This window comes from Muntiacus reevesi, chromosome 13 (genome assembly GCF_963930625.1).
Source record: "Muntiacus reevesi chromosome 13, mMunRee1.1, whole genome shotgun sequence".
NCBI lineage: Eukaryota > Metazoa > Chordata > Mammalia > Artiodactyla > Cervidae > Muntiacus > Muntiacus reevesi.
Genome location: NC_089261.1, coordinates 16631512 through 16649786, shown reverse-complemented (window position 1 = coordinate 16649786; position 18275 = coordinate 16631512). Strand labels below are relative to the sequence as shown.

Genomic DNA, 18275 nt, shown 5'->3' with positions numbered 1-18275 from the left:
CTCCTCTTTTCTACACATCTTTGAATCTTCCACACTAATATTCAGAGTCACATCCCTAGGTTGGACATCTATAGTTTATGCCAACCTGCATCCATTCACTCTCCTCCTAGCAGAAAATCCTCAATTTTCTCTGGGGAATACCACCATGTGTTCTCATCCACTGTGTCACAGGTGGGGCTTCATCCCTAGCCCAGGGTCAGAATATACAACCCAGGCCCAATCCAATGAGCACATTAAATATTAAATTCCTCTAGGACTTCCCTGGTGGTCCAGTGGCTAAGACTTCACACTCCCAATGCAGGGGGCCCAGGTTCAATCTCTGGTGAGGGAACTAGATCCCACTTACCTCAACTAAGTGTCTGCATAGCACAGCTAAAGATCCTGCACGTAGCAATGAAGATTCCATGTGCCACAACTAAGACTCAGTGCAATCAAGTAAATGAATAAATGGCAACTACTAAATGGCAGTTGTCAAAATGGCAATCACCAAATTCACCAAAATTCACATACCATCTCTGACTTTTTGCCATGTTACAATATTTTCACACAAATGAATTTCATGCTTAAATAGATTTTGCTGCACCTTAAGCAATAATATGATATCTCAAGGTTGATTCATGAGATACAGACACAATATATTACATATTTATAATTACATGTCATATATATGATAAATACATATCATATATCACATATTATATACATATCACATATCATGTCACAATATTTCTAATTTACATTACAGTAAGTGTGCTCAGGTGCTCAGTTTTGTCTGTTTGCAGCCCCATGGACTGTAGTCCTCCAGGCTTCTCTGTCCATGGAATTTTCCAGGCAAGAATACTGATGTGACTTGCCATTTCCTACTCCAAGGGATCTTCCTGACCCAGGGATTGAATCCACGTCTCTTGTGTCTCCTGCATTGGCAGGTGGATTCTTTACCACTGTGCCACTTGGGAAGCCCACTAAAGTAAGTACATAGCAATTAATTTTTAAAATGTTTTTGTACTTATCACTGAAAATCAACTCAAATACTACCAGTAGGTGACAATAAACCACGCAAAAGGATTGTGGGAGGTACAGGGGACAGAAAAAACTATTTCTTCTGGTTATTCAGAGATAAAAGTGCTAGTTAGCAGCAAGTAAGGTAATTTAAAGATGAAATTAAAAGATGCTTGCTCCTTGGAAGAAAAGCTATGATCAACTAGACAGCATATTAAAAAGCAGACATTACTTTCCCAACAAAGGTCTATTCAGTTAAAGCTTTGGTTTTTCCAGTAGTCATGTATGGATGTGAGAGTTGGACTGTAAAGAAAGCTGAGCACTGAAGAATTGATGCTTTTGAACTGTGGTGTTGGAGAAGACTCTTGAGAGTCCCTTGGACTGCAAGGAGGTCAAACCAGTCAATTCCATCCTAAAGGGAATCAGTCCTGAATATTCATTGGAAGGATTGATACTGAAACTGAAACTCCAATACTTTGACCACCTGATACAAAGAATTGACTCATTGGAAAAGACCCTGATGCTGGGAAAGACTGAAGACAGGAGGAGAAGGGGACCACAAAGGATGAGATGGTTGGATGGCATCACCCACTTGATGGACATGAGTTTGAGCAAGCTCCGGGAGCTGGTGATGGATAGGGAAGCCTGGCGTGCTGCAATCCATGGGGTCACAAAGAGTCAGACACGACTGAGTGACTGAACTGAACTGAACTGAAGGTAATTTAAGAAGTCTAGTAGAGAAGTCTAGCCTGCAGATGGACCTTACTTTAAGAGAGAACTCAACTTAAAAAAAAAAAAAAAAAGATTTACCTGAGTAGAGAAATGAGAGGGGGATTATTTGAATGACAAATCTTTCCTTTTACAAAATGGCTTGCCATGGAGACCCTTTAGATTGAGAGCTCCCCTACTGAATAAGTGCCTAGTACAATCATTAAGTACTTGACAGAGCACCTGGGGGTAGCTGGGGAGGAAGGAAGGGGTGGAGAGGAGTCTTAAAGCCGAGTCCTAGCCCATTTAAGACCAATTTGAAATGAAGATTTCAGAAAGTCTGAGAGTATAATTTAAATGAATGGGCTAAGTTGGCTTCCTTGAATAAGTCTTCCACTTAGACTATGTTCCTCAAGAACATACTACTCAGCAGCCATTAAAAAGTGTGTTTTAGGAGGACATTTAATGACATCGGAAACATCAGAAAAAGCAGGTGGCAAATCAGCATTTACAGCGTGATTCCAATTTCAGATTTAAAAAAGAAATTCTATACATGGGTAAAAAAAGACTAGGAGTCTACATTAAAATGTTAACAGTAGTTATATTTAGATGGTGGGATAGATGGATGATATATATTTTCTCCTTTATTCTTGTCTGAATTTACTCAAGTCTCTGATAATTTTTTGAGCAAAGAAGAGTGGTTTTTCAAGAAGAATTCAATGACAGTCTATTATAAATTGTACTAATTTCTTATTGACTAAAAACATAAAATAGGAAAACTCTTAGCAGAAGGGCCGAATCTCATGTTTCAAATATGATGATATAATGATAGATAACACTTGTAACCACTTATTACGTGTCAGGCACAGAGCTCAGAAACGTATATAATTATGTCATTGACAATGATTCTTTACAACCTCTCTATGAGATGGTTATTTTTATGCACACACTCCCCACAATTTTCCAAACAAAGAAACTGGGGCAGAGAGCAAAGACATAAGCCATTCAAGGTCACTAGCTAGCAGGTGACAGAGAATCCAGCTCTCCCTATTTCTAACTCAGGGCTCGCTCTTCTCCACAGTGTTGGGTTTCTACAGATGCCCTAGTTTATGGGCTGAAAATATTCCATAATTACCCCATAAATAAGCCATCGAACTTATTTATTCCTTGCATTTAACTTATTATTTAGCATTTAAAGGACACATTACATTGAGCAAGAATCATCAATCTTTCACATAATGCTCTGGTTAATAACTTGGTAATTATAATCCGCAGTCACAAAGCTGAACACACTTGTTGTTTCCATGGCACCAGATCACCTTTTAAAGAAGAGAACTCATCAATTATTTCCGGCCTGCTCACTTGGTGAATTTACACCCTCCCAGAACACCAGCAGTTACCCTGGTGGTCGGAGAGTTCAACAGTAATTGCAGAGGCCCTAAACCTAAGGATTTGAAGGCTGGGTATCCATAATCCCCTTTAATTTGGTATCAGAATATCATTTAGCAGTGAAGACCAGAGCAGCCAAAAAGAAAATAAATAAATAAACTTTTTAAAAATTAAAAAAAAACAAAGAATATCATTTAGCCATTCTATTGAAAAGCATTCACTGTGTGTTCCAAGACTTAAGGTAACTGCTTTGTATACAGGAAAATAGTAGAACACATTGCTTATCAACCTTATCAGACTCACCATCTCTTTGTATCAGTTAGTTTCTGGTGCATAACAATCTCGAAATCTCAGTGACTGACAAGGAGAAAAACCTTATTTTTATACTCATGAGCTTGTGGTTGGCTGTCGTTCTGTTGAGCTCACTGCGACACCATGATCTTGGCTCCAGGTGGTGCTCAGATCTGTTCCAAGTGTTTCCCCATTCTCCACAGAGCAGCGGAAGCACATTTTTCTTACAGAAAGTGTCAAAAGAACAAGAGGATGAGTGAAACCATGATGATGCCTTTTGCGGACCAGGTTCAAGACTGGCACATTTCCATTTCTTTCCAGGTATTATTGGCCAAAGAAAATTTCATATCTAAGCCCCAAATCAATGAGGCACATAAATACTCTCCACCCACTCTACTGAGAAGTACTACAAAGTCACATGGCAAAATGTGATGATGTCCAATTCCATTATGGGAGAGAAGGACAAAGTGGGAGCAATGATCCATTCTATCCACCCTTTTATAACAAACATATTGTAATGTGCTCTTTACATTATCACAAAATGAAATTCAGAGATAATATAACCTGCATACATGTATATAATTTCCAAAAATCCATTTCATATGTAAATGCTAGAAGACATAGGTAGCCTGATGATAGCACATAAGCAAAGAGCCAGTGTGTGTGTAACAGATAAAATGCAAGCTAACTCGGGAGTGTGATGCTGGCCCCTCAAATACCTTGAACAATGTTGCCATTGGTGATGTGGTTTTTTTTTTTTTTTTGGAAATGGTACACACAACGGATAACATTTTGAGCAAAATAAACTAAAACCACCATCCCTTGAGGTAAGCTGCATTCCTAGAAAAATCAGAACCTGTTAAAACTACATAAAATATACTCTGTATATAAGACAAGCTCAGATGATAATAAATGAGTTTTTTACCTACACGGAGGTCTGGCAAGGGCACTGAAAGGTTAAGCAGGACACATAACAGATCCTCCCCACACATTGCTAAATGTCTAGCTTGCCTCGTCCCCTAAAGCAAATCACCCAATGTCATGATTTTGTAACTTCCCATCACCATCATCACCAAAACTGTCCCCACAAATTTCTGAAAAGAGCCCTATGAGGCAGTATTATCTCAGTGAGAGCTGCTGGAGTTGCATTAGAGTGAAATCTTTGATGTTCTACAGCTTGATTCTGAATCCAGGCTCTGCCTCCTACCTACTATCTCCTACCTACTGTGTGACTTTGGACAAGTTACAGGACTACTCTGAGTCTGCCTTTAAGAATTAAATGAGAGCATGCAAATGGCAAAGCATTTAGCACAAGCCTGGCACAGATGATGCACTCAATAAAAGTCAGCATACATCTTATTTTCTTGGGCTCGAAAAACACTGTAGATGTTGACTGCAGCCATGAAATTAAAAGACGCTTGCTCCTTGGAAGAAAAGCTATGACCAACCTAGATAGCATATTAAATAGCAGAGACATTACTTTGCCAACAAAGGTCCATCTAGTCAAAGCTATGGTTTTTCCAGTAGTCATGTATGGATGTGAGAGTTGGACTATAAAGAAAGCTTAGTGCTGAAGAATTGATGCTTTTGAACTATGGTGTTGGAGAAGACTCTTGAAAGTCCCTTGAACTGCAAGAAGATCTAACCAGTCCATCCTAAAGGGAATCAATCCTGAATATTCATTGGAAGGACTGATGCTGAAGCTGAAACTCCAATACTTTGGCCACCTGATGTGAAGAACTGACTCATTTGAAAAGACTCTGATGCTGGGAAAGATTGAAGGCAGGAGGAGAAAGGGATGAGAGAGGATGAGATGGCTGCATGGCATCACCCACTTGATGGATATGAATTTGAGTAAACTCCAGGAGTTGGCAGTGGACAGGGAAGCCTGGCATGCTGCAGTCCATGGGGTCGCAAAGAGTTGGACACAACTGAGAGACTGAACTGAATTGACATGTTACATTATTCAATTAACTTATTCCCATTTTGCAGATAGGAAACTGGGGCTCAACTGAGACATCTTTGGAGGTCATTCCTCCTCCTCTCCTTGCTGTCTTCTAGTCTGAAGATTGACACGCACTGATGTTCCACTGAGTGGCAGTTTCAGAAGAAATGTAAGACTAGAAAGGTGGGATTGACAGGTGAGTCCATGAGTGAAGGGGACCCAGATTCAAATTCTATGCTAGGATATGTAATTAGTGGTTTTACTCTGGGAAAAATAAAAAAAGCACTTACCAGACTTCCCTGATGGTCAAATGGTTAGAACTCCATGCTTTCACTGCTGTGGGCCTACGTTCAATCCCTGCTTAGGGAACTAAGATCTTGCAAGCTGAGCAGCATGGTCAAATATGCCTATGCATGTAAGCAGACAGATAGATAGATAGATACGGAATGAAGAAAGCACTTCCCTTATAACCACATCAGTGTCACCACTTAGTACACTCAAGAGTGGTGGCAGGATAGAAGCACCCAACAGTGGTCCAGAGAAGGATATGGTCTTCAGTAGTAACATCAGGAGAGGTTAGAGAGGCAGAATCAAAGACAGACTCTGGATCCAGATGCCAGAGTGCAAATCCCAGCTCTCTCACTTACCATTCAGACATCCACATGACCTTTGGGTAAAAACACCCCCGTGCCTTAGTTTCCTCATCTGTATAAGGGGGAATATTAGTACATACTTCACTGGATTGTTGTGAAAACTAATGAATTAACATATGTAAAGCACATAGAACAATGTCGGCATTTGATAACCTCTATATAATTGTGCATTACTGCACAACTGGTGTCCACTTACAGGTTTAGTGCAGTCACACAGAGCCTGACCTATGGTGGATGGTAAAAAGTGGTGAAAAGAAGAGATGAGTGGGTGGACATGGGTTGGAAATAACTGTGAACTTTGGAAGCATGTAATTTTCAGCATCCTATTTGGGCATCTGGGAAGCTGCAGTGGAGAATTTATGTTTATGGGCATGCTCTCAGCCACTAGACCGTATGGTCTTTCAAAAATGCAGAACAAAACTGAGGTGTGTCAAGTTGTGCTCACAGCAGTTAACATTCTAAATGAACTAAAACCATCAGCATCAATCTTATACAGACTTGCCCTAACAAGTAATCAGTAGTTTTGTTTTTTTTTTTAACTCATCCTTGTCAACATTCACAAAGGAGAATGAAGGAAGGAGGAGGCATTGGTGGGAAGAAGAATGAGACAACAGCACGAAGGAACACAGTCAGAAGCAGAATGCCGAGTACAGTCCTGAAGCAAAGCACGACCTTGGTCATTATTTAATTTTTTTTAAATTTTACTTATTTATTTTTGGCTGCGCTGCCTCTTCATTGCTTTGTGTGGGCTTTCTCTAGTTGTGGCAACCAGGGGCTACTCTTCCCTGTGGTACACGGACTTCTCATTGTGGTGGCTTCTCTTGTTGCAGAGCACACTCTAGGGCGTGCAGGCTTCAGTAGTTGCAGCTCTTGGGCCTTAGAGCCCAGGCTCAGCGGTTGTGGCACATGAGTTTAGCTGTTCCTCGGCATGTGGGATCTTCCTGGACCAGGGATCAAACCCGTGTCCCCTGCATTGGCAGGCTGATACTTATCCACTGCACCACCAGGGAAGTCTGGTCATTATTTGTTGAATGAGTGGATAACTGAAGGAAACGATGAATTGATGGATGCCTAATCTCCCCTTTTGTCCCCATATCAAACCTCACACAAAGATAGAAGATTTCCAGAGATGAATGATCAACTCTATTTGTTTTTTAAAGTCAACAGCTTCCTCAGGAAGAGATAATGAAAATACCATGCTTTCCTGTGTTAGACCAATCATAAATATCTCCAGTTCTGGTGAAGCTCTGCCACTTACTAGCTATGTGACCTGCAGTGAGTCGATGTGATTCTCTGAGCATCATTTTTCTCACAGGTGGTCTCTAAGAATCCACACAATGCAGACATTGTATCATATCATGAATGGTTTATGTGCATGAATGTAGGCTCATATTTATACATTATAACCAGGGCCCAGTTCATTAGTTTTATTCATGCCAACTCTCTTATCATTATTATTACACAGCATGTCATTGTATATTGATGACTCTTTACTTCTACACAGTATTCAAGGATTTATAAAGCACTGTGATGCCATGGCCACCATTTATTTAACATTTATGTGCTCTCACACAGGTCCTCACAACTCAGTGAATGAATATTTCTAATCCTGTATCAGTTATATATTTCCCCAGTGATGTTGAGTAACAAGCAAGCACAAAACTCCCAGAACATTTAGCAATAAACCTGTGGGGTTCAGCCATCCCAGGCAAGGTTCATCTGATTTTGCTGCCTCCCTCACAAGCCTGTGGGTAACTGCAAGTTATCTTCACAGCTCTGCTGATTTTGGCTGGACTCACTGACATATTCGATGTTGGTTGATTTAGGATAGCCTCTGCTGGGATACCTGGGAAAACATGGGCCTCTCCTTCTCTAGCAGGCTTGCCTATGAAATTTTCGAATAGCAATAGTACAAACACTTTTGCAGACTTTTGCTGGCATTGCCTCTAACACTCCTTTGGCCAAAGCAAATCATGAGGCCAGCACAGATCATTTAAAAGATGGGAGGGGAGGGCTTCCCTGGTGGTGTAGTGGTTAAGTCTCCATGCTTCCAATGTAAGGGACATGGGTTGGATCCCTGGTCAGGAAACTAAGATCCCATATGTCATGCAGTGTATTCAAAAATAATTTTTTTAATAAATAAATAAAATTAAAGATGGGAAATACAATCTAACTTTTTTATAAAAGGAATTGCAAAGGTTGTGGGTACAGGAAGGGTATTATCACTTGAACTGTATATCCTTAAAGTTCTTATCGAAGTACTAACTTCAGAAAGGGCTATTCAGTCCTATCTCAGGATGTGACATTATTTGAAGACAGTATCTTTACAGAGCAAATGTTTTATGATGGGCCCTACTTCAATATGACTAATGTCCCTATAAGAAAGAGAAATTTAGGGACTTCCCTGGTGGCCCAGAAGTTAAGAATCTGCCTTCCAATGCAGGGGACGCAGGTCCAATTCCTGGTCAGAGAACTAAGATTCCAACATTCTGTGGAGCAACTAAGCCTACATGCCACAGTGAAGACACAGTGCAGCCAAAAAAAAAAAAAAGAGAGAGAGAGAGAAATTTAAACACAGACAAGCACACTGGGAAAGCAATCTGGAAAATGCCATCGAGAAGCCAGGAAGAGAGGCCTGGAACAGATGCTTCCTCACAGCCCTGTGGGCACATGCTCAGTCACTCAGTCCTGTCCGACTCCCTGGACCCTTTGGACTGCAGCCCCCGGGCTCCTCCATCCATGGAATTTTCCAGACAAGAATACTGGAGTGTATTTGCTATATGACTCAGGGATCTCAAACCGGGGCTCTGTGACAACCTCGAGGGAGGGGTGGGAGGAGGTGGGAGGGAGGTTCAAGAAGGCGGGGACATACGTATACCTATGGCTGATTCATGTTGATGCATGGCAGAAATGAACACAATATTGTAAAGCAATTACGCTTCAATTAAAAATAAATAAATAAAAACAAATCAAAGAGAAAATATTGGAATGGGTTGCCATTTCCTCCTCCAGGGGAGCTTCCCAACCCAGGGACCGAACCCACGTCTCCTGTGTCTCCTGCACTGCAGACGTATTCTTTACCTGATGTACCACTGGGGAAGCCCCTCACAACCCTCAGAAGGAACTGATTCTGCCAACACCTTGATCATGGACTTCTGGCCTCTAGATGTAAGATTATAAATGTCTGTTGTTTAAGCCAGCCAGTCTGTGGTACTGTGTTAATTAAAGCAGTCTTAGCAAACTAATACAAGAGGTAAAGAATCAGGGCATTAATGCAATCAATCCCCAATACCTTATTTAACAGTGGGGACACTAAGGCTGAGAGAGTCTGGTTAAGGTACCACCCTAGATGCACCAGAATTGTGAGCAGAACCCACGTCTTCTTTGCCAGACCTACATCCTTGCACCTGCCACAGAGACACTTCAGTTCCCAATCCTTCGTCATTTCCTAGGTGGTTTCCAACAGGGAGGCACTGGCACATGCAGAACACCGTTCATGCCCAACTAGGCAATGCTGTGCATGTTGCTTCAAAGCTTCTGTTTTACTGTCCTTAATGAGCTAGTAATTGTGTTTATGGCTTTCCAATGAAGTGTGCAGAGTTCTGATAGCCATCACTGGTTTCTTGAGGGTCTTTATTTGATCTGAGACTGAAGAGAGCTTCTGATAGATTAAAAAAAAAAAAAAAAAAAAGGGTGTGTGAGGCAAAGAAGAGAAAGTTCTAGTCAAATATTTTTCAGAATGGTTTTTGACTGATCATTCTACACACCTGGGCTACCAACTATATCTGCATTGAACATAACACTCAATTATTTGAGATAACTCTGAAGCCATTGGAATTTATTTCTTTGGACAGAATAAAATTAAAGGAAAAGAATTGGGTTATTAACACATGTGTCAGTCAGGTTTCTCCAGACAAAAAAAAACCCAATAAGGTGGGATGGGATGGGAGGTGGGAAGGAGATTTAAGAGGGAGGGGACATGTGTATATCTATCGCTGATTCATGTTGATGTATGGCAGAAACCAGTAAAACATCATAAAGCAATTATCCTCCAATTAAAAATAAATTTGAAAAGAAACAGCTTTAACAAAGAAAGAACCAAAAGGATAGAGGAAAATAGATAGGTAGATAGATATGATATGATATTCATTATGGGTATTGGTTCACATGATTATGGGAGGCTGAGAAGTCTGCCATCTACAAGCTAAAAACCCAGGAAAGTCAGTGGTGTAGATCAAAGGCCCTGGAGCCAGACAGCTGATGGTACAGATTCCAGTTCAGGTCCAAAGGCCTGAGAACTAGGAGCACCAAGGGCAGGAGAAGATCAATGTCCCAGTTCAAATAGTCAGAGTCAATTCAACCTTCGTCCACCTTCGTATTCTATTCAAGTCCTCAATGAACTGGAAGAAGCTGCCGACATTGGGCCATTTTCCTTACTCAGGTAGACAATTTGAAACTAATCTCTTTCAGAAGCGCCCCCACAGACACAACTGGAAACAATGGCATCCTATCGCCCAGTCAAGTTGACACATAAAACTGATACTTACGGGATACCTACTATGCACCAAGCACTATCACAGGTCTTAAAAGACAGACATGAGTGAGGTACAATCCACACATACACAAGAAACTTCACTGCCTCATTCAGTGTTCACTCATCAGATACTAATTATGAGCATCTACTGAGATGAACCAGACACACACCGTGGCTGCTCTCAGGGATCCATAGGTGAGCTGGTGAGACAGGCACTGGATAACTCGTGGCACAGTTAAGCAGTGACAATTGTGATGAGCACCACAAAGAAGAAGCTGAAGTTGTTAATGACTGTGTAACAGGAAGGCCTGACCTATTTATTTTGTTGGGGACATGGTTGGCGGGGGTGGGGATGGATGAGGAAAGATTATTGTTAGGAAATGAGGTTTGAGCTGAGATCTTGATGTGAAGGATCAGTAGGGTTTATCCAGGCAAAGACAGTGAAAACTTCCTTCTGCGAAGGAAAAGAGAAACTGCCCCAACATCCACAAGCTGGTACTCACATCCACTTGGCCCCGGTGCTGCTCTAAGCTGATCTGCTGGCTAGGGGTTGGTGTTCTCCTGCTGAAGATAAACAACTGCACAGAACATCAATATCAGACAAGGCTACTCTGATGCCACAAAGAGCAAGACAATGGAACAGAGACCAAACAGGAACACTGTTTAAACCACAAAAATGACCCAAATTCCCTACCCTAATATGAGAGGCTGCTGCTTCTTTACCAATTTCCCCCAAATTAGTTCAATCTAGTCTTTTCTCCCTTTGGATAAAATTTATTAAGATGCCCATCATAGAATTATTTTCTCTATTTCCTGTCAGTATTCCAGTCTAGAGCAAAGCCCTAGTTCTTTAAACCTCCATGAATCACCCAACCTAAGCCCAAATCCCATAGTAACCGCATCCTTTTTAATACCTTCCTACTGAGATGCCCCACAGCTCCTAGCGTGCATTTCCCCCCTCAGAGCAGTAATACTAATTCCAACTCATTCCACTGTAAGTGTGTTCCTGGTGGTCTTTAGCTGAAGAGCACTGCCACTTGATAAATGTTTTTAAGGTGTCTGAGGAATCCAAACCACGCTCCAAAGGCACTTCTAAACTTAAAGAGATGAGGAAGATTATTATTTGGATGCTTAATTAATATTTATCATAGCAAATGTATTAGTTTAATGGTAAATTTAAGGTGGAATTGTTTTTATGTGCTGTATATACACTTTCACAGTACATTGAGAACCTCTTTTATAATTAATGTGTCTAGTATATCTTTATTTAGATTTGAAGATTAGTTTATTATCTTACATCATTAGTTTATTATCTTAAATTGTGTGTGTTCAGTTGCTCAGTCGTGTCTGACTCTTTGCAACATGATGGACTGTATGCAGCCAGCCAGGCTCCTCTGTTCATGAGAATTTTCCAAGCAAGAATACTGGAGTGGGTTGCCATTTCCTCCTCTAGGGTATCTTTCTGACCCAGGGACTGAATCACGTCTCCTGCATTTGCAGGTGGATTCCTTACCTCTAGCATCACCTGGGAAGCCCATCTTAAATCATAATGAAGGCTTACAATTCTCACAGCTCTGCTTTTGACAGTCTCTAGGTGTCAGCTTTTTTCCAAGTCCTAGCCTGTGTCACTAATGATCAGAGGGGCATCCACAATAAGCTTTGGCCTTTGGCACCTTGTCTTAACTTGACCAAATCAGAACTCATCAATCACTTCTAAAATCCTGGCTGTCTGGAAATTTAGAAGAATTTATCCAATCTTTTTAATGTGTTTAACCTTTGACCCAGAAACTCTACTCTGAAAAATTTATCCCATAAATTCACTAGCATAAAAATCCAAAAACATACAAAGACATACATAGCTTTATTGATAACAAAAACAACAAAAAGACAAAAAAAGAAACCCTGAAAACAACCCACATTTCCATCAATACTCAGTTGGCTATTATGCACACCTCCACAGTGGAATACTATGTAGCCATTAATAATAATATTGTAAATATACATTAACTGGTTTGAAAAGATGCACAGAACATATTGTGGAGGAAAAGTTGTATAATGGTATAATCCGAGATTAAAATACACACATTTTTAAATCATAAGTAAAAGTGGGTTACTTCTGAGGACTGGGATTGAAGACTTATAGCATCTACATGTTCAAAAGTCATATTGCATTGCTTTTACTTTTTTAAAAAAATAATTTTTTTTCCTTTTTTTTTTAACCTCACCTCAGGTGGCTCATACAGTAGAGTCTGCCTGAAAATCGGTAGACCTGGGTTCGACCACTGGATGGGGAAGATCCCCTGGAGAAGGAAATGGCAACCCAGTATTCTTGAATGGAAAATCCCATGGACAGAGGAGTCTGGGGGGCTACAATACAAAAGGTACAAAGAATCAGACATGACTGAGCGACACACACACACACACCCCATGCAGAATCTTCCCCAACCAGCAGTTGAACCTGTGTACATACACATACACACACACACACACACACACACACACACACACACACACACATACACACACCACACACACACACCATGCAGAATCTTCCCCAACCAGCAGTTGAACCTGTGTCCACCCTGCAGTGGAAGCACAGAGTCTTAACCACTGAACCACCAGGGAAGTCCTAAAAATATATATATATATATATTTTGTCCCATTTGCTATATTCCTTTATCAGATTTACCAACCACCCAGTCCCCATCTAGGATCTCTTCATTTCTTGTTCCTAAACCTAGACATATGCTGAGCCAAACATTTCTACCTCTGAGACACTTTTCAAAGCTTCACCATGGCCTTCCCTCTGGTGTGTCCTCAGTCTGACCGGGCAGTTCTCCCTGCCTCTTGCTTCCTCACTGTCCCAGTGCATGCTCTCTGCTGCTCCAAGAGACTCCTTCTAGCATACATAACCATAACCTTCATTCCTCTGCCCCCAAACCTCTAGCTCTCCTGGACCAACAGAATAAGCCTCAAACTTTCACTGTGGACTCCAAGACTCCACTTTAGCTCCACTTTGCCATTTCAGGCTTAGGTCAAGCATCCAAGGCATCCTTCACTCACATCCCAGTCACAGCTGCATTAATGGATCCCCTGAATTTGAATCTGCACTGACATACCTTCAAATCTTTGCTCACGTTGTTCCCTCTTTCCCCATGCCCCTTCTGTTACTTAGACATTGTAAATGATTCTTCTTGCTTATACTGAGAGATAGCCTAGCATGATTGGGAAAAGGCACAGATTTTGAGCCAAACAGCTGGGATGAAATCTCAGTTGTCATTTACTAGCTCTGTGACATTTACTTTACAACTCTGCACCTTGGTTTCCTCATCTGTAAAATGGGGATAATAATAAAGTCAGTCTCCTAAGCCCATATTCACAAAGCACAGAAAGCACTGAATATAGTAATTACTTCAAAGTGGTAATTATATTGATTATTGGATTCTAAAGTGATGTTATTTCCTGTTGCTCTTGAAGCATGTAGTTTTTTTGCTCCTAAATTAAATTCTCCCAGGAATTCACTGGAAGACTAGTGATTAGGAATCTGTGCTTTCACTGTTGAGGGCCTGGGTTCAATCCCTGGTTGAGCAACTAAGATCCCACAAGCTGTGCCACAGCCAAAACTTAAAAAAATTTTTTTTCTCATTAAAAAATAAAAAACAAGGGCATCCCTGGTGGTCCAGGGTTAAGAATCTGTCCTTGCAATGCAGGGGACACTGGTTCCATCCTTGGTCAGGTAACTAAGATCCCACATGCCTTGGGGCAACTAAGCCGGTGGGCCACAACTACTGAAGCCTGCATGCCCTAGAGCCCACGCTCTGCAACAGGAGAAGCCACGGCAATCAGAAGACGGTGCAGTCAGGAAAGGCCCAGTGCCGTCAGGAAACAAATTTATAAATAAATAATTAAAAAATAAATAAAAACAAATTAAATGCTCCCCTCCTAAAGCTACTGAGCCTTTTGAGTTCTTACAATTGTTTTTTGTTTATACCTTCTTTTGGCCTAAGACTCTATACATAATTAGTAAAGAGCTTAAGCTCTGAAACCAAACTTTCTGGATTCATGATCTCTACTGGATTCAAGACAAGCTTGGACAAAGTAACCAAGTCTACCAGCCTCAGTTTCTCCATCTATAAAATGAGTGGATAATATCCCTGCCTCTTAAGGTTGGATTTGAAGATTAAATGTGATAATCTCTGGAAAGTGCTTAACATGGTGCTAGCACATAATAAGTACTCAATAAATGTTAGCTCTGATTATTTAACATCAGAGAGAGAGAGAGATTGGGAGGGAGAATATACTCAAGATAGTTTTTAAAAGGTGGGATTTAGGGACTTCCCTGGTGATCCAGTAGCTAAGACTCTGTGCTCCCAGTGCAAGCGACCCGGGTTCGACCTCTGGTCGGGGAACTAGATACCACATGCTGCAACTAAGAGTTCACGTTTTGCAACTAAAAGATTCCTCAAGCCGCAACAAAGACCCAGCACACTCAAATAAATTAATTTTTTAAATATATTTAAAAGGTGGAATTCAGGGACTTGCTTTGCTGTCCAGTGGTTAAGACTCTGCTGTTCCAGGGAGCAAGGGTTCCATCCCTGGTCAGGAAACTATGATTCCGCCTGAGTGTGGCCCAGTCAAAAAACAAAAGAAAAAGTTAAAAAAAAAACAAACAAACAAACAACCTTTTAAACGTGGAATTTATTTCAAGGACCCATACAGAAAAATAAAGCTACCTCAGGGTGTCTCAGTAACGAAGTACTGTTGACGTTTTGAGGTGAATTGTTCTTTGTTGTGGGGGCTGTTCTGTGCATTGTAGAATATTTAAACAGTGTACCTGGTTTCTTCCAGAGACACAACAGTTAAAAAAATGAAGAGGGGACACTGCCGTTGAGAAAAACAGCTTCGGAAACCGGTTAGAACCAGCCACACCCAAGATGGCGGAAGATTTTACTTCTGGTAGAGCTTGAGCCACATTATACGGTTATTGTAATATATTAGCATACTAAATGACACGCCCACCAGAGCCGTGACAGGCACCATGACAGTTCCAAAGCTGACCGTAAAACACCAAAAAGTGGACAGTGGCCCAGTTACTGGCGACCCTTGCCACTTCTCCAAAGCAGAATATTCTTCAAACTCATTAGCATGTGAAATTAGTAGTAGTGATGTTAGTCACTCAGTCATGCTGGTCTCTTTTCAACCCCATGGACTGTAGCCTGCCAGGCTCCTCTGTCCTGGAATTCTACAGCAAAAATACAGGAGTGGGTAGCCATTCCCTTCTTCAGGGGTTCTTCCCGACCCAGGGATCTCTCACATTGAGGAAAATTCTTTACTGTCTTAAGTCACCAGGGAAGTCTCATAAAAACTAACCACTCCCACACCCCTGGGGCCTCTCACCTCCTGAGAGAGTCTGCCAGTGAACTTAAATTAAGCACGTGGTGCAGGTGCAGGCTAAATGCCTTCAGTCCTGTCTGACTCTTTGCAATACTATGGACTGTAGCCCACCAGTCTCCTCTGTCCATGGGATTCTCCAGGCAAGAACTCTGGAGTGGGTTGTCATGCCCTCCTCCAGGGGACCTTGCCAACCCAGGTATCGAACCCATGTCTCATTATGTTTCCTGCATTGGCAGGCAGGTTCTCTACAATAGTGCCATATGGAATTGTATCTCTAAATAAACTTCCTCCCACTTTACTTTAGCTAGCTGCTCTTGAATTCTTTTCTGCGTGAAGCCAAGGACTCTCACTTAGTGGCTTACCCCAGGAACTCACTGGTGACTATTCTCTTGCTCCCACTTCCCCTGAAACATTCCCACTAGATGCGAGTAACACTCTTTCATCTAGCCCAGCTGTTATAATGATTAAAGTAATAGTTAATAATGTAATAATCAAAAATGATCCCAAACATTGCCAAATATCCCCCGGTGGAGGGGATGCAAAAATCATTTCCCATTGAGAACCACCAGGCTACCTAAACAGGACCCAGACATTTGTTAGCCCACACTGCTCTGTCTTCTTGGTTTCTTTCTACCCTTTAAATTACTCTGCAAATTAGCTTCCTCTGCAAATTCCACATTTCTATTCCCCCATAACTTAAGCCTATCTAAGCTGTAGCTTGCATTGAAACAGGAGGGAAAGGGGCAGGACAAAGTCTTTTAAAAAATGACAGAGCCCTTGTTGTTGTTGTTGTTCAGTCGCTCAGTTGTGTCCAACTCTTTGTGACTCCATGGACCACAGTACACAGGCTTCCCTGTCCTTTACCATTTCCCAGAGTTTGCTCAAACTCATGTCCATTGATTCAGTGATGCCATCCAACCATTTCATCCTCTGTCATCCCCTTATCCTCCTGCCTTCTATCTCTCCCAGTATCAGGGTCTTTTCCAAAGATTTGGCTCTTCGCATCAGGTGGCCAAAATATTGGGGCTTCAGCTTCAGCATCAGTCCTTACAATGACTATTCAAGACCGATTTCCTTTAGGATTGACTGGTTTGATGTCCTTGCAGTCCAGGGGACTCTCAAGAGTCTCCTCCAACACCACAGTTTGAAAGCATCAATTATTCAGCACTCAGTCTTTTTATGGTCCAACTCTCACATCTATACATGACTACTAGAAAAACCATAGCTTCAACTAGACAAATCTTTGTCAGCAAAGTAATGTCTCTGCTTTTTAGTATGCTGTCTAGGTTGGTCATAGCTTTTCTTCCAAGGAGCAAGCATCTTTTAATTTCATGGCTGCAGTCACTGTCCATAGTGACAGAGCCACTGAGGAGATGACAAAGACTAGTTAGAACCTGTTAGGTCCAAGATGGTGGAAGACTCAACTTCCACCATCTTGTGCTCAATTATGTCTGACACTTTGCCACCCCATGGATGGCAGGCTCCTCTGTTCTTGAAATTTTCCAGGCAAGAATAATGGAATGGGTTGCCATTTCCTTCTCCATGACAATTTAAGGCTGACCATAAAAGGCCAAGTGTGCAGTGCCCAATTCCTAGAAATCTCTGCCCCTTTCCCAAAATAGTTGGAATAATCATCCCACTTGTTAGCCTAAGAAATTATACAACCAATAAAAACAAACCACCCCGTATTTTGGGGCCACTCACATTCTGAGATGGCCCACACTCTGTGGAGTCATTCCAAGGCCAATCTTGCCTTTTGGGATGGACAGCATTCTGTCTATGGAATGTGTATCTCTCTAAATAAATCTACCTCTTATCTGTCACTTGGTCTCTCACTGAATTTTTTCTGCAATAAGACATAAAGAACTTGAGCTTCATTAAGTCCTGAGACCAGATATGTGATCTCAATTAAAGGACTGTGGGTTTGGCACTTCCCTGGTGGTGCAGTGGATAAGAATCCACCTGTCAACGCGGGGGACACAGGTTTGAACCTCAGAGCAACTAACCTCCTGCTTTACAACTCCTGGGCCCATGTGCTGGTGCTGCCACTACTGAAGCCTGCACACCTAGAGCCCATGCTCTACAAGAGAAGCCACGGCAATGAGAAGCCCTCACATCACAATGAAAAGTAGCCCCTGTTTACCACTAGAGAAAGCCTAAGTGCAATGAAGACCCAATGCAGCCAAAAATAAATAAAATTTTTTTTAAAAAAGACAGTAGGTTCAGGGACTTCCCTGGTGGTCTGGTGGTTAAGACTCTGTGCTTCCATTGCAGAGGATGCAGGTATGGTCCTGGTTTGGGGAACTAAGATCCCACATGCTGCATGGTACAGCTTAAAAAAAAAAAAAAAAAAAAAAACCTG

General features: G+C 41.6%; 1 protein-coding gene across 2 annotated transcripts in view; it reads right to left on the bottom strand.

Annotated features, from left to right (window-relative positions):
- Positions 1-18275, bottom strand: part of SUDS3 (SDS3 homolog, SIN3A corepressor complex component) — a 151153-nt gene that overhangs the window by 61808 nt on the left and 71070 nt on the right. The window lies entirely within an intron of this gene.